Source organism: Pelophylax lessonae (assembly GCF_965119305.1).
Source record: "Pelophylax lessonae genome assembly, chromosome: 4".
Classification (NCBI taxonomy): Eukaryota; Metazoa; Chordata; class Amphibia; order Anura; family Ranidae; genus Pelophylax; species Pelophylax lessonae.
In genome coordinates, this window is record NC_138771.1 from 610,968,630 (window position 1) to 610,985,076 (window position 16,447).

The window sequence follows — 16,447 nt, forward strand, 5'->3', positions numbered from 1 at the left end:
GACGTCATCGCAGCCAAAACACCGCCTCCGGGGGCGGGGAGGAAAGGACCACCGCCTCCGCCATCTTTCAAATGGGCTGGAGAAGCCGGGAAGTCCATCTTAGTTTAGGGTGAGAAGTAGGGCACGGCGGCCATTTTCATTTGTGTCACTCCTAGGGGGGGAGGGGGGTGAATGTAGCTGACAGATAACAGTTCATAGAATTCCTATGGTCTCCTGACGATATTAACCAATTGCTGACCCCTGGCTTTTTTTTAACATTAGTTGTTTACAAGTAAAAATCAGTATCTTTTGCTAGAAAATCACTTAGAACCCCCAAACACTATAAATATATATATGTATATATATATTTTTTTTTTTTCCACAGAGATCCTAGGGAATAAAATGGCGGTCCTTGCAGTATTTTATGTCACACAGTCTTTCATACACAATTGTTTTTGAAAAAAATACACTAATGAATTTAAAATAAACCAAAACATTAAAGTTAGCCAATTTTTTTTTGAATAATGTGAACAATGATGTTACGCTGTGTAAATAGATATCTAACATGCCATGCTTTAAAATTGCGCACACTCGTGGAATGGCTGCAAGCTACCATACTTAAAAATCTCAATGGGCGACTATTTAAACATTTTTGCAGGCTCCCAGTTTAGAGCTACAGAGGAGGTCTTGGGCTCAGTGGCGTAGCGTGGGTTGTCAGCGCCCGGGGCAAGGTAAGTAATTTGCGCCCCCTACACAAACCTACTAGACCATTAGACAGACCACTACACTGACACCTACACTGACCTAGCTGACCGCTACAAAGACCTACCTTTATCCTACACTGACCTACCTGATTACTATATTGACACCCACACTGACCCCCCCATACACTGACACCTACACTGACCCCCCTACATTGACCCCCCCCCATACACTGACCCCCCTACAGTGACACCTTCACTGACAACTACACTGACCCCCCTACACTGACACCTGCACTGACCCCCCCAACACTGACACCTACACTGACCCCTCCCCCCTACACTGACACCTACACTAACCCCCCCTACACTGACACTCCCCTACATTCCCACATACACTTACCCCCTATACTGACCCCCCTACACTGACACCGACACTGACCCCCCCATACACTGACCCCCTACACTGACACCTACACTAACCCCCCCTACACTGACACCTACACTGACCCCCCCCCCTACACTGACACCTACACTGACCCCCTCCTACGCTGACACTCCCCTACATTCCCACATACACTTACCCCCTATACTGACCCCCCTACACTGACACCGACACTGACCCCCCCATACACTGACCCCCTACACTGACACCTACACTACCCCCCCTACACTGACACATACACTGCCCCCCCCCATACACTAACCCCTACACTGATCCCCCCTACATTTCCACATACACTGACCCCCCATACACTGACACCTACACTGACCCCCACACTGACCTCACCATACACTGACACCTACACTGACCCCCCTACACTGACCTGCCTACATTTCCACATACACTGACCCCCCCTACACTGACACCCCCATACACTGACAGCTACACTGACCCACTCCTACGCTGACACTCCCCTACATTCCCACATACACTTACCCCCTATACTGACCCCCCTACACTGACACCGACACTGACCCCCCCATACACTGACCCCCTACACTGACACCTACACTAACCCCCCCTACACTGACACATACACTGACCCCCCCCCCCCCATACACTAACCCCTACACTGATCCCCCCTACATTTCCACATACACTGACCCCCCATACACTGACACCTACACTGACCCCCACACTGACCTCACCATACACTGACACCTACACTGACCCCCCTACACTGACCTGCCTACATTTCCACATACACTGACCCCCCCTACACTGACACCCCCATACACTGACAGCTACACTGACCCCCCATACACTGACACCTACACTGACCCCCACACTGACCTCACCATACACTGACACCTACACTGACCCCCCTACACTGACCTGCCTACATTTCCACATACACTGACCCCCCCTACACTGACACCCCCATACGCTGACAGCTACACTGACCCCCCAATACACTGACACTTATACTGACCCCCCCTATACTGACCCTCCCCACACTGACCCCCCTACATTCCCACATACACTGACCCCCTACACTAACCCCCCTACACTGACACATACACTGACCCCCCCTACATTTCCAAATACACTGACCCCCCCTACACTGACCCCCCCCCCCCCATACACTGACACCTACACTGACACCTATACTGACCCCCTACATTTCCACATACACTGACCCCCCCTACACTGACACCTATACTGACCCCCCTACACTGACACCCCCTACACTGACCCACCTCCCCCCCTCCCATGTCAACTTCCCTGGGCCCCCGGGGGCAGGCAGCACATCACTTACCTTGTTCTGTGTCCAAACACTGGCAGGGAGAGACAGCATGTCGGTGCCCGGCCCGGACAGCAGGGGGAGACTCCGGAAGCGGTGCTGCACATGCACCGAGCCACAGAGTATCTTCTCCCACGACCAGCCCTGGACCTTCAGCGGTCCGCCGCTCGTCCTGCACAAAGTCAGTCACAGAGCCAAAAGGAGGAGTGCGGGAGTGCGGGCGGGCCGCTGGACACTATGATCCCGCGGATGGCGGGCGTGGGAATGCGCCCCGCTAAATGTTGCGCCCGGTGCCAGTGGCCCCCCCCAGCACCCCCCCACGCTACGCCACTGCTTGGGCTAGAATTATTGCTCTTGTCCTTACGATCGTGGCGATACCTCACATGTGTGGTTTGAACGCTGTTTACATAAGCAAGCGCGACTTATGTATGCGTTTACTTCTGCGCGCAAACTCAAAGGGATTGGGCGCTTTCATTTTTTTTATTTTACTTGTTCTTTTTTATTTTTACACTGTCCCTTAATTTTTTATTTTTTTTTTATCACTTTTATTTCCAATTACAAGGAATGTAAAGATCCCTTGTAATAGAAATAAGCAAGACAGGTCCTCTTTATTGAGAGATCTGGGGTCAAAAAGACCTCACATCTCTCATTTACCTTTAAAAGCAAAAAAAAAAAATTGTTGCCTTTAACCACTTCTTGACCGGAAGATTTTCCCCCTTAAAGCAGAGTTCTACCCTCAAAATGAACTTTTCCCCGTCCGCTTGCTCTACATTACCTGAAAAACAACTGGATTATTAAAATTTTTTTGATTCACTTACCTTGTTTTTGAAGAAAATATACTTACCTTCCTCCCTCTGCGGCCGTGGCCCGCGCCGTCGCTTCCTCCTTGCATTGACTGCTGGGAGATGAACATCATCGCTCCCAGGAGTCAATGCGCCTGCACCGGCCCCGCTCATCACTTCCGGGGCAGGCACGTCATTCCTTGCTGAACAGCTTCTGGGCATGCTCAGAAGCTGTGCAGGGATGACGCGCCTGCCCCGGAAGTGACAAGCGGGGGCGGTGCAGGGCATTCTGGGACTCCGACGTCACCGAAGAGGACGCCCTGGCTTCAGTTGCCCACACCTGACATGGCAGCGCAGAAAAAGACATTTTCAAGGTAAGTATTTCTTCTAGAAGGTAAGTGAACCCAGGGACAGTTCAGAGGCTATCGTTGTTTAAATGCACTAACCCTGACTGTCCCGGTGGTATTTTTATCTAAAAATTTTTTTTCAGGGTGGAACTCCGCTTTAACGACCAGGATATATTTTGCGATTCAGCACTGCGTTACTTTAACGGACAATTGCGTGGTCATGCGGTGCTGTACCCAAATAAAATGGATGCCCCTTTTTCCCACAAAAAGAGCTTTCTTTTGGTGGTATTTTATCACCTGAGCGATTGTTTTTTTTTGCGCTATAAACAAAAAAGGGCGACAATTCTGAAAAAAAAACAACAATATTTTTCACATTCTGCTATATAACATTCCCCCAAAAAAAAAAAAAAAAATTAAAAATCAAAATGTTTTTAACATTTTAGGCCAATTTGTTTTCTGCTACATATTTTTGGTAAAATAAATCGCAATAAGCGTATTTTGATTGGTTTGCACAAAAGTTATCGTGCCTACTAACTACGGAAAAGGTTTTATGTCATTTTTTTTTTTTTGTAATAGTAATGGCGGCAATATGCGATTTTTAGCGGGACTGCGGCATTGCGGTGGACAGATCAGACCCCTAACTGACATTTTTAACACTTTTGGGGGTACCAGTGACATTACTACAGTAATCAGTGCTATAAATATGCACTGTTACTGTAAAAATGACACTGGCATTGTGGGTGATCAAGGGGTTAAATGTGAGCCTAGGGGAGTGATTCTAACTGTGGGGGGGCCTCTGAAATGACCATAGAGACCTCTGATCCTATATAGAAGGATCACATGGACTCTGTGATCATTCCAGGGAGAAGAACGGTCAGATGTGTTTACAACAGCCGACCGTCCTTCTCTCTCAGCAGGGAACGATCGCGGGTGTCGGGCGGCAATCGGAGCCGCCTGCCTGCTGCATCGGCTTCCCCACTGACGAGTGGGGGTGGGAGCGCACCGCCGGCGGCACACGCTCGCCCCCTAGTTCCCATCTCACGACCGACGTAGCCCTACGTCGGTTTGCGCAGGAGAGCCACATTGCCGCAGTAAATAAGAGGCGGCCGGTTGGTAACCAGTTAAAGCGGTTGTATACTTTGTTATTTTTACCTATTTTTAAGCCTATGATAAAGCCTATTATAAAGCTTTACCTGTAGGTAAAATGAATATCACCTAAATGTGCACCATTTAGGAGATATTCATCCTGCGTGCAGCCACTAACGTCAGCGGCGCATGCGCTCTAAAGGTCAGCATACCACACCGGATCTTCAGAGCTTCTTGCTGGAACCGAGGGCTCGCACGGGAATGCATGGGAGTGATGTCATTGCGACTCCAGCCACTCACAGCACCGGAGCCCATGATCCCGGAAGAAAGGACAGAAGAAGATGTCAGCTATCTTAGCGGTGCGCGAGCGCTGCTGGAAGGGCTTTGTGCTAAGGTAAGTAAGCAGGTTTTCTCCCTTAGCCGCCATCTTTATATCAGTTACTGCCACCACCATACGTCACACTCCCTGTGTGTAAATCTGACAGGTGGAAGTGATCCGACAGCTGTGCAGCCACAGGATCACTGCCACACACCCCTGATACTGTGTCCCCCCCCCATAGACACGTACCTCCCACCTTGAATCTAGGGCTTCACATGCCCATCATGGATCTGGGACCAGCATAAGGGGGAGGGTACCTCCAGGTAGAGGGGAGTGAGATCAGTGAGCGTCCATTCACTGATCTCCACTTCCTCTTTAACCACTTGCTGACCGCTGCACGACTATTTACTGCGTCTACGTCGCTAGCCTGTGAGGGTCTCAGTAGCGAGCGTGCGCCGCCTGAGGCGCGCTCCCGCTCCCGCGCGGTCACGGACCCCCCCGCGCATGTGACCGGCGGACCCGATCGTCCGCCGGTCACTCACGATCGTCGGTGGAGAGGGAGAAAGGCAGGCGGCTAATGTAAACAAGCCGCCTGTCATTCTCCCCGGTGTATGAATGGTGATCATACGTTCTACTATGTAGAACCGTTGATCACTGTTCATACATCTCAAGCCACAGCCAATCACAGTTAGAATCACGCCCCTAGGGACACACATAGCCCCTCCCTCTCAAAAAAGTTAACCCCTTCACTGCCAGTGTACGTTTACAGTAACAGTGCATATGTATAGCACTGATTACTGTAGAAATGTCACTGGTACCCCCAAAAGTGTCAAAAATGTCAGTCAAGGGTCCGATCTGTCTGTCGCAATGTCGCAGTACTGCAAAAAAAATCGCAGATCGCCGCCATTACGCGTTAAAAAAAAACAACAAAAATGACAAAAATCTTTCCCTTTGTTAGTAAACGCGATAACTTTTGCGCAAACCAATCAAAATACGCTTTTTGCGATTTTTTTTTACCAAACATATGTAGCATAAAACAAATTGGCTGAAAATGTTAAAAAATTTAGATTTTTACATTTTTTTGGGGAATTTCATATAAAAAAATGTGAAAAATATTGTTATTTTTGCAAAATTTACGCTCTTTTTTTGTTTATAGCGCATGATCAAAAAATCGCACAGGTGATCAAATACCACCAAAAGAAAGCTCTGTTTGTGGGAAAAAAAGGACGTCAAATTTGTTTGGGTACAGCGTCGCACGACCGCGCAATTGTCCGTTAAAGTCACGCAGTGCCAAATCGCAAAATAGGCCCTGGTCAGGAAGGAGGTAAAATCTTCCGGGGCTTAAGTGGTTAATGCCCCCGAAGAGACACGTAAAAGGTCATTTCCAGGTCCAGTATGGACTATCAACTTTCCAAATTCTCCAAATCCCAAACCAATCACACCTTTGTTGGAGAGAATGTCGCCAAACTGGGAACCTTCTCCACATATTTTGGTCCTGTAAAAGCCTCACCAGCCACTGGAAGAAAATCTTCTCTATTATTTCTAAAGTCACAGGAATCCTGACGAAACCTGACCCTGCCTTAGCTATACTTCATATAGGAATAGAAAAACTCCCACAACTCCTAAGAACAGTTGTCTTCCACTCACTAGTGGCTGCAAAAACGGTGATAGCTAGACATTGGAAGACATACTTGGCACCTAACCCTTCTGAGTGCCGGTTCACATATGTGCGGCTTCGGAGATCGCATGTAATATCGGAGCGTACTGCTCCTTCATTACATGCGATCTCCTGTGCGGATGCGAATTCAGCCATACACTTTGTATGGCTGAAATTCGCACTGCACCCGCACCAAAGATGGATATGAAGCCGCAAAGTGTCACAGCCGGGTGCCCACACTAGTGATGCCGGCGCCGCAGAGCAGAGAGGGAGAAGAGCGAGGCTTCGGGCGGCCGCATCGCTGGACCGTTGGACAGGTGAGCATAGGCGTGCGCACAGGGTGTGCCAGGTGTGCCTGGGCACACCCTAATCACCCTGTGTGGCGCAGATTCCCCCTGTTTAGACTCTTAAAAATGTTTTAAAAAAAATAATAAAAATAAAAACTACTGACACTGTCAACTCCCCTACTGACACCAATCTCTGCCCTACTGACGCCATCCATTGCTCTGCTGACACCATAAGTATACTGTATATATATATATATATATATATATACATGCAAATATGTTTGAGCTTAGGGGTGCACACCCTAATGCAAAATGTGTTTGAAAGACCGTTGCGCAAATACCACGTGACAAAAAATATTGCAACAACCGCCATTTTATTTTACAGAGTCTTTGCTTAACCACTTAAGCCCCGGAAGATTTTACCCCCTTCCTGACCAGGGCCTATTTTGCGATTCTGCACTGCGTGACTTTAACTGACAATTGCGCGGTCATGCGAAGCTGTACCTAAACGAATTTGACATCCCTTTTTTCCCCACAAACAGAGCTTTCTTTTGGTGGTATTTGATCACCTGTGCGATTTTTTGATCATGCGCTATAAACAAAACAAAGCGTCAATTTTGCAAAAATAACAATATTTTTCCCATTTTTTTATATGAAATTCCCCCCAAAAAAAATGTAAAAATCAAAATTTTTTAACATTTTCGGCCAATTTGTTTTATGCTACATATGTTTGGTAAAAAAAAATCGCAAAATAGCGTATTTTGATTGGTTTGCGCAAAAGTTATCGCGTTTACTAACAAAGGGAAAGATTTTTGTCATTTTTGTTGTTTTTTTTAACGCGTAATGGCGGAGGTCTGCGATTTTTTTGCGGTACTGCGACATTGCGGCGGACAGATCGGACCCTTGACTGACATTTTTGACACTTTTGGGGTTACCAGTGACATTTCTACAGTAATCAGTGCTATAAATATGCACTGTTACTGTAAAATTACACTGGCAGTGAAGGGGTTAACTTTTTTTTGAGAGGGAGGGGTTATGTGTGTCCCCAGGGGCGTGATTCTAACTGTGATTGGCTGTGGCTTGAGGTGTAGGAACAGTGATCAACGGTCCTACTTAGTAGAACCGTATGATCACCATTCCTACACAGGGGAGAATGACAGGCGGCTTGTTTACATTAGCCGCCTGCCTTTCTCCCTCTCCACCGACGATCGGGTCCACCGGTCACACGCGCGGGGGGGTCCGTGACCGCGCGGAAGCGCACCTCCAGCGGCGCGCGCTCGCTCGCTCCTGAGACCCTCACAGGCTAGTGACGTAGACCTACGTCACTCTGCCTGTGAGGGGCTGACTGCCGCAGTAAATATACTGTGAGCAGTCGGCAAGTGGTTAAAAGGTGGGGGGGGGGGGGGGAATTACCAGCTCTGATCAAAAGTGCCAAATGTGTTCACCTTTGAAGCATGTTACACCTGTATTTAGGGCGTATGCCTAGATGTTAATCGAGATGACGAGAACCGAAGTATACAGTCTGTACTAGTTATATCCAATCAGGTCGATCCTCAGGATACCTAATCGTCAGAAGCCAAAGAAGAAGAATTGGCCGTTCTTCTATTTCTGTACTTTTTTGGGGGCGACAGGCGTCCCGTGATTTTGTTTGCACAATTTTACCGCGATTAGTTGGGCGACAATCGCACCAAAATCGCACCGCCTTTGGGGTGCCATTGCAAATCATGAGAATCGCACGGGCATCCCGCGACTTGCAATGGTTCAGGATTGTGGGCAGAATTGCGAGATCCGAGACCCCTACATGTGAATGGAGCCTCATATGTGACCAGGGGCCTTTGGAATGAATGGGATTTGGCTTGTTGAGCGTTTTGGAACTGCAAGCAGAAAATCGCTCAGGTGTGAGCGGGACCCAAGGAAGGCTGTGCAATCAGATTGTAAGATAAGTGAAAGTGAGTAGAATTATACTCGCCATATACTGTATCTATCAATCACTTGATGACATTTTGGTTTCAATTCTCTGATCAAATCAATTGCTGATCATTTTTCTCTATGAATGTGATCACCTGAAACCAGTTTTGCAGATTAGAGATCGAAGACGAAGGAGGTCTGGGCTTGTTGGAACGTTCTGATTTTCCAGCCATCGTTTTTTGTACAGAGCAATTCACCGATTCTGAAATCGTTTTATTATTTCTATATACATTTTTGGCTTGGAAGATCAGATTGATGCAGGGTAGGGGATTTTATCATCTGTGTTTCATTGAACACACATTTTAGACCGATCGGTGGTGGATCGAATGGTTAATGATCTCAGAAATGAATGCATTCCTACAGCCGAGTCACCTCTGTAATCAGCATCCTGTATATCTCTCACCAGTGCTTTCATACATTAAATATTCATCACTTGCTGATAGACAGCTGCATACAGCTTTGCACCAAATCTTTCCAGTTATTATATACAGCTCATCATCAGACACAGCGCCCCCCCCAGGCAGATATCTGGACCTGCTTCTACCTGCAAACCTCCATAGGACAGGTGGGTCACATGACCTCTACCTTTTACCCAACCACTGCCGCTACTGCTGGTTACCTGCCTGGCTTCCTCCACATCCTGAATACTCAGTACCCTACAGCTGGCTCCCCGCTATCACATAGTTCCAAAACTGGAAAGAATTAGGAGGAAAATGATAATATACACGATCCTGTGCCACACTTTTCCTGTCTGTTGGTGTTAGTGGGAGTAAAATAATCCCCTCCATTGGTGTCAGTGAGGGTAAAATAATCCCCTCCATTGGTGTCAGTCGGAGTAAAATAAACCCCTCCATTGGTGTCAGTCGGAGTAAAATAAACCCCTCCATTGGTGTCAGTGGGGGTAAAATAAACCCCTCCATTGGTGTCAGTGAGGGTAAAATAATCCCCTCCATTGGTGTCAGTGGGGCTAAAATAAACCCCTCCATTGGTGTCAGTGAGGGTAAAATAATCCCCTCCATTGGTGTCAGTGAGGGTAAAATAATCCCCTCCATTGGTGTCAGTGGGGCTAAAATAAACCCCTCCATTGGTGTCAGTGGGGCTAAAATAAACCCCTCCATTGGTGTCAGTGGGAGTAAAATAATCCCCTCCATTGGTGTCAGTGGGGGTAAAATAATCCCCTCCATTGGTGTCAGTGGGGCTAAAATAAACCCCTCCATTGGTGTCAGTGGGGCTAAAATAAACCCCTCCATTGGTGTCAGTGGGAGTAAAATAATCCCCTCCATTGGTGTCAGTGAGGGTAAAATAATCCCCTCCATTGGTGTCAGTGGGGCTAAAATAAACCCCTCCATTGGTGTCAGTGGGGCTAAAATAAACCCCTCCATTGGTGTCAGTGGGAGTAAAATAATCCCCTCCATTGGTGTCAGTGGGGGTAAAATAAACCCCTCCATTGGTGTCAGTGAGGGTAAAATAATCCCCTCCATTGGTGTCAGTGAGGGTAAAATAATCCCCTCCATTGGTGTCAGTGGGGCTAAAATAATCCCCTCCATTGGTGTCAGTGGGAGTAAAATAATCCCCTCCATTGGTGTCAGTGGGAGTAAAATAATCCCCTCCATTGGTGTCAGTGGGGCTAAAATAAACCCCTCCATTGGTGTCAGTGGGGCTAAAATAAACCCCTCCATTGGTGTCAGTGGGGGTAAAATAATCCCCTCCATTGGTGTCAGTGGGGCTAAAATAATCCCCTCCATTGATGTCAGTGGGCGTATAATATAACCTTCATTGGTGTCAGTGGGGGTAAAATAAACCCCTCCATTGGTGTCAGTGGGAGTAAAATAAACCCCTCCATTGGTGTCAGTAGGAGTAAAATAAACCCCTCCATTGGTGTCAGTAGGAGTAAAATAAACCCCTCCATTGGTGTCAGTAGGAGTAAAATAATCCCCTCCATTGGTGTCAGTGGGGCTAAAATAATCCCCTCCATTGGTGTCAGTGGGGCTAAAATAATCCCCTCCATTGATGTCAGTGGGCGTATAATATAACCTTCATTGGTGTCAGTGGGGGTATAATATAACCTTCATTGGTGTCAGTGGGGGTAAAATAAACCCCTCCATTGGTGTCAGGGGGAGTAAAATAAACCCCTCCATTGGTGTCAGGGGGAGTAAAATAAACCCCTCCATTGGTGTCAGTGGGGGTAAAATAAACCCCTCCATTGGTGTCAGTGGGAGTAAAATATGTCCTTGTTTGGTGTCAGTGGGAGTAAAATAAACCCCTCCATTGGTGTCAGTGGGAGTAAAATAAACCCCTCCATTGGTGTCAGTGGGGGCTAAAATAATCCCCTCCATTGATGTCAGTGGGCGTATAATATAACCTTCATTGGTGTCAGTGGGGGTAAAATAAGCCCCTCCATTGGTGTTAATGGGGGCAAAATAATCCCCTCCATTGGTGTCAGTGGGAGTAAAATAATCCCCTCCATTGGTGTCAGTGGGGGTAAAATAAACCCCTCCATTGGTGTCAGTGAGGGTAAAATAATCCCCTCCATTGGTGTCAGTGAGGGTAAAATAATCCCCTCCATTGGTGTCAGTGGGGCTAAAATAAACCCCTCCATTGGTGTCAGTGGGAGTAAAATAATCCCCTCCATTGGTGTCAGTGGGAGTAAAATAATCCCCTCCATTGGTGTCAGTGGGGCTAAAATAAACCCCTCCATTGGTGTCAGTGGGGCTAAAATAAACCCCTCCATTGGTGTCAGTGGGGCTAAAATAAACCCCTCCATTGGTGTCAGTGGGGGCAAAATAATCCCCTCTATTGGTGTCAGTGGGGGTAAAATAATCCCCTCCATTGGTGTCAGTGGGGCTAAAATAATCCCCTCCATTGATGTCAGTGGGCGTATAATATAACCTTCATTGGTGTCAGTGGGGGTAAAATAAACCCCTCCATTGGTGTCAGTAGGAGTAAAATAATCCCCTCCATTGGTGTCAGTGGGGCTAAAATAATCCCCTCCATTGATGTCAGTGGGCGTATAATATAACCTTCATTGGTGTCAGTGGGGGTAAAATAAACCCCTCCATTGGTGTCAGGGGGAGTAAAATAAACCCCTCCATTGGTGTCAGGGGGAGTAAAATAAACCCCTCCATTGGTGTCAGTGGGGGTAAAATAAACCCCTCCATTGGTGTCAGTGGGAGTAAAATATGTCCTTGTTTGGTGTCAGTGGGAGTAAAATAAACCCCTCCATTGGTGTCAGTGGGAGTAAAATAAACCCCTCCATTGGTGTCAGTGGGCGTATAATATAACCTTCATTGGTGTCAGTGGGGGTATAATATAACCTTCATTGGTGTCAGTGGGGGTAAAATAAGCCCCTCCATTGGTGTTAATGGGGGCAAAATAATCCCCTCCATTGGTGTCAGTGGGAGTAAAATAATCCCCTCCATTGGTGTCAGTGGGAGTAAAATAATCCCCTCCATTGGTGTCAGTGGGAGTAAAATAATCCCCTCCATTGGTGTCAGTGGGAGTAAAATAAACCCCTCCATTGGTGTCAGTGGGAGTAAAATATGACCTTCATTGGTGTCAGTGGGAGTAAAATAAGTCCTATGGTTAGTGTCAGTGGAATAAAACTTATATTAAGTTTATAGTTTGTGTTGGTTAAGTAAAATAAGGACCTCTTTCGATGCAGTACATTTACAATTGTTTCAGTTGTAGGCCTCCTCGTTGGTGTCAGTGGGAATAAAATAAGTCCTATGGTTGGTGTCAGTAGGTACAATATAAGCCCCATCATTGGTGTCAGTGGGAAGAAAATAAACCGTCCAATTGTTGGTTTCAGTGGGAAAACAATAAGCTCACCATTGATGTCAGCAGGACAAAATAAACCTCATCATTGGTGTCTATGGAATGAAAAAAGTTGATAGTTGATGTCAGTTGGCATAGTGGTGCGCAGACTATTGCATTAGGGTGTGCACCCCAAAGCCCAAACACACGTGTCTTTCTCTGCAGCCTCAGCTGCACTGGACAGTGAATGAATGGGAAGTGCTCTGTGCTGAGCGGCTTCCTGTTCATTCTCAAGCTGAAGCATAGCACCCACAGTTTACAATGCTTCAGTTATGAATGAACACAGTGAGTGAGTATATTCACTGTGTTCATTTAGAAGAGGAAGGGGCCGGGATATTACATATATGCTAGCCCCTTCCTTCATCCTTAACCACTTAAGTCCGGGAAGATTTTACCCCCTTCCTGATCAGGGCCTATTTTGCGATTCGGCACTGCGTGACTTTAACGGACAATTGCGCGGTCGCGCGACGCTGTACCTAAACCAATTTGACGTCCTTTTTTTCCCACAAACAGAGCTTTCTTTTGGTGGTATTTGATCACCTGTGTGATTTTTTGATCATGCGCTTTAAAAAAAAAAAGAGCGAAATTTTGCAAAAATAACAATATTTTTCACATTTTTTATATGAAATTCCCCCCAAAAAAATGTAAAAATCTAAATTTTTTAACATTTTAGGCCAATTTGTTTTCTGCTACACATGTTTGGTAAAAAAAATCGCAAAAGGCATATTTTGATTGGTTTGCGCAAAAGTTATCGGGTTTACTAACAAAGGGAAAGATTTTTGTCATTTTTGTTGTTTTTTTTTAACGAGTAATGGCGGCGATCTGCGATTTTTTTTGCGGGACTGCGACATTGCGGCGGACAGATCGGACCCTTGACTGACATTTTTGACACTTTTGGGGGTACCAGTGACATTACTGCAGTAATCAGTGCTATACATATGCACTGTTACTGTAAAAATTACACTGGCAGGGAAGGGGTTAACTTTATTTGAGAGGGAGGGGTTAAGTGTGTCCCTAGGGGCGTGATTCTAACTGTGATTGGATGTGGCTTGAGGTGTAAGAACAGAGATCAACGGTCCTACATAGCAGAACCGTATGATCTCCATTCTTACACAGGGAAGAATGACAGGCGGCTTGTTTACATTAGCCGCCTGCCTTTCTCCCGGTGTAATGGACGATCGCGAGTGCCCGGCGGACATCGGGTCCGCCGGGCACACGCGTGGGGGGGGAGGGGTCCGTGAGCGAGCGGGAGCGCGCCTCCGGCGGCACGCGCTTGCTTCCTAGAGCCTCACAGGCTAGCGAGACGTAGTCCTACATCGCTTTGCCTGTAAGGGGCTGACCGCCGCAGTAAATAGTCGTGCGGCGGTCGGCAAGCGGTTAAATATCCCCTGCAGTAGGGGAAGCCAGCAAAACTGCGGGGAGGGGGGGCACACGGGGAAGCCTGGGCAGTACAGCACCGCACGTAGTGATTAGGGTGTGCCCTGGCACACCCACTGCGCACATGTCTATGTCAGTTGGATAAAACAAGCTCCATCACTGATTTCAGTGGTATTAAAATAAGCCTCACTGTTGGTGTCAGTGGGAAAAAAAAATAAGTTTATTATTAGTGTAAGTAAGTGGGATAAAATGATGCCCATTATTGGTCTCAGTAAAAGCGATATTTTCTTTTTTTTTCTTGTTCTATATTTCATTGTAGACCATCTATACAGATGAATTGATTATATTTACAGTTAGATCCAAATTGCTCATACATCATGCTTCCACTATAAATGAACAATTTGGTAATAGTTACCTATTTACATACACAGTATCTCACAAAGTAAGTACACCCCCCACATTTTTGTAAATATTTTATTCTATCTTTTCATGTGACAACACTGAAGAAATGACACTTTGCTACAATGTAAAGTAGTGAGTGTACAGTTTGTATAACAGTGTAAATTTAATGTCCCCTCGAAATAACTCAACACACAGCCATTAATGTCTAAACCGCTGGCAACAAAAGTGAGTACACCTCTATGTGAAAATGTCCAAAATGGGCCCAAAGTGTCAATATTTTGTGTGGCCACCATTATTTTCCGGCACTGCCTTAACCCTCTTGGGCATGGAGTTCACCAGAGCGTCACAGGTTGCCACTGGAGTCCTCTTCTACTCCTCCATGATGACATCACAGAGCTGGTGGATGTTAGAGATCTTGCACTCCTCCACCTTCTGTTTGAGGATGCCCCACAAATGCTCAATAGGGTTTAGGTCTGGAGACATGCTTGGCCAGTCCATCACCTTTACCCTCAGCTTCTTTAGCAAGGCAGTGGTCGCCTTGGAGGTGTGTTTGGGGTCGTTCTCATGTTGGAATACTGCCCTGCGGCCCAGTCTCTGAAGGGAGGGGATCATGCTCTGCTTCAGTATGTCACAGTACATGTTGGAATTCATGGTTCCCTCAATGAACTGTAGCTCCCCAGTGCCGGCAGCACTCATGCAGCCCCAGACCATGACACTCCCACCACCATGCTTGACTGTAGGCAAGACACACTTGTCTTTGTACTCCTCACCTGGTTGCCGCCACACACGCTTTACACCATCTGAACAAAATATGTTTATCTTGGTCTCATCAGACCAGAGGATCCATGTCCTTAGTCTTCTTGTCTTCAGAAAAATGTTTGCGGGCTTTCTTGTGCATCATCTTTAGAAGAGGCTTCCTTCTGGAATGACAGCCATGCAGACCATCTGATGCAGTGTGCGGCGTATGATCTGAGCACTGACAGGCTGACCCCTCCCACCCCTTCAACCTCTGCAGCAATGCCAGCAGAACTCATATGTTTATTTCCCAAAGACAACCTCTGGATATGATTCTGAGCACGTGCACTCAACTCATTTGGTCTACCATGGCGAGGCCTGTTCTAACCTGTTAAACCACTGCATGGTCTTGGCCACCGTGCTGCAGCTCAGTTTCAGGGTCTTGGCAATCTTCTTATAGCCAAGGCCACCTTTACATAGAGCAACAATTCTTTTTTTCAGATCCTCAGAGAGTTCTTTGCCATGAGGTGCCATGTTGAACTTCCAGTGACCAGTAGGAGAGAGTGAGAGCGATAACACCAACATTTAACACACCTGCTCCCCATTCACACCTGAGACCTTGTAACACTAACGAGTCACATGACACCGGGGAGGGAAAATGGCTAAATGGGCCCAATTTGGACATTTTAACTTAGGGGTGTACTCACTTTTGTGAGATACTGTATGTTAATGTGATTAAAATTGCATGATATCAATGCAGTAAAACATTTGTAGTGGATTAGATGCAAGCTATGTAAATCTACCCCTTTCTGTTTCCGTTTGAGGCTTGTAAATTGCAAACTTTCAAAAAAAAAGAAAAAAAAAAAAAGCAATAATTCTGGCACCAGACCTCCTCTGTAACTCTAAACTGGTAACTTATAAAGGCTTTTAAAGCGTCACCTATGGAGATTTTTAAATACCATTGTTTGGCGCCATTTCACGAGCCTGCGCAATCGTATAGCATGACGTGTTTGGTATCATTTTACTCGGTGTAACATCATCTTTTATATTTTACCAAAACCTTGGGTATTATATTGTGTTTGTGTGAATTGGAATTCAATAAAGTGTACTTTTTCCCCCAAAATGCGTTCGAAAAACCGTTGCACAATTACAGCGTGACATAAAAAATTGCAAAAAATGTTTACCGCAATTTTCCCGCGATTTTCAGGCGTTTTTTCCAGGTGTTTTTGAGGCAGGCATTGACATC

The 16,447-nt window shown here is 46.5% G+C and overlaps 1 protein-coding gene across 1 annotated transcript in view; it reads left to right on the plus strand.

Annotated features, from left to right (window-relative positions):
* Positions 1 to 16,447, plus strand: part of LOC309553574 (A.superbus venom factor 1-like) — a 1,719,715-nt gene that overhangs the window by 162,305 nt on the left and 1,540,963 nt on the right. The window lies entirely within an intron of this gene.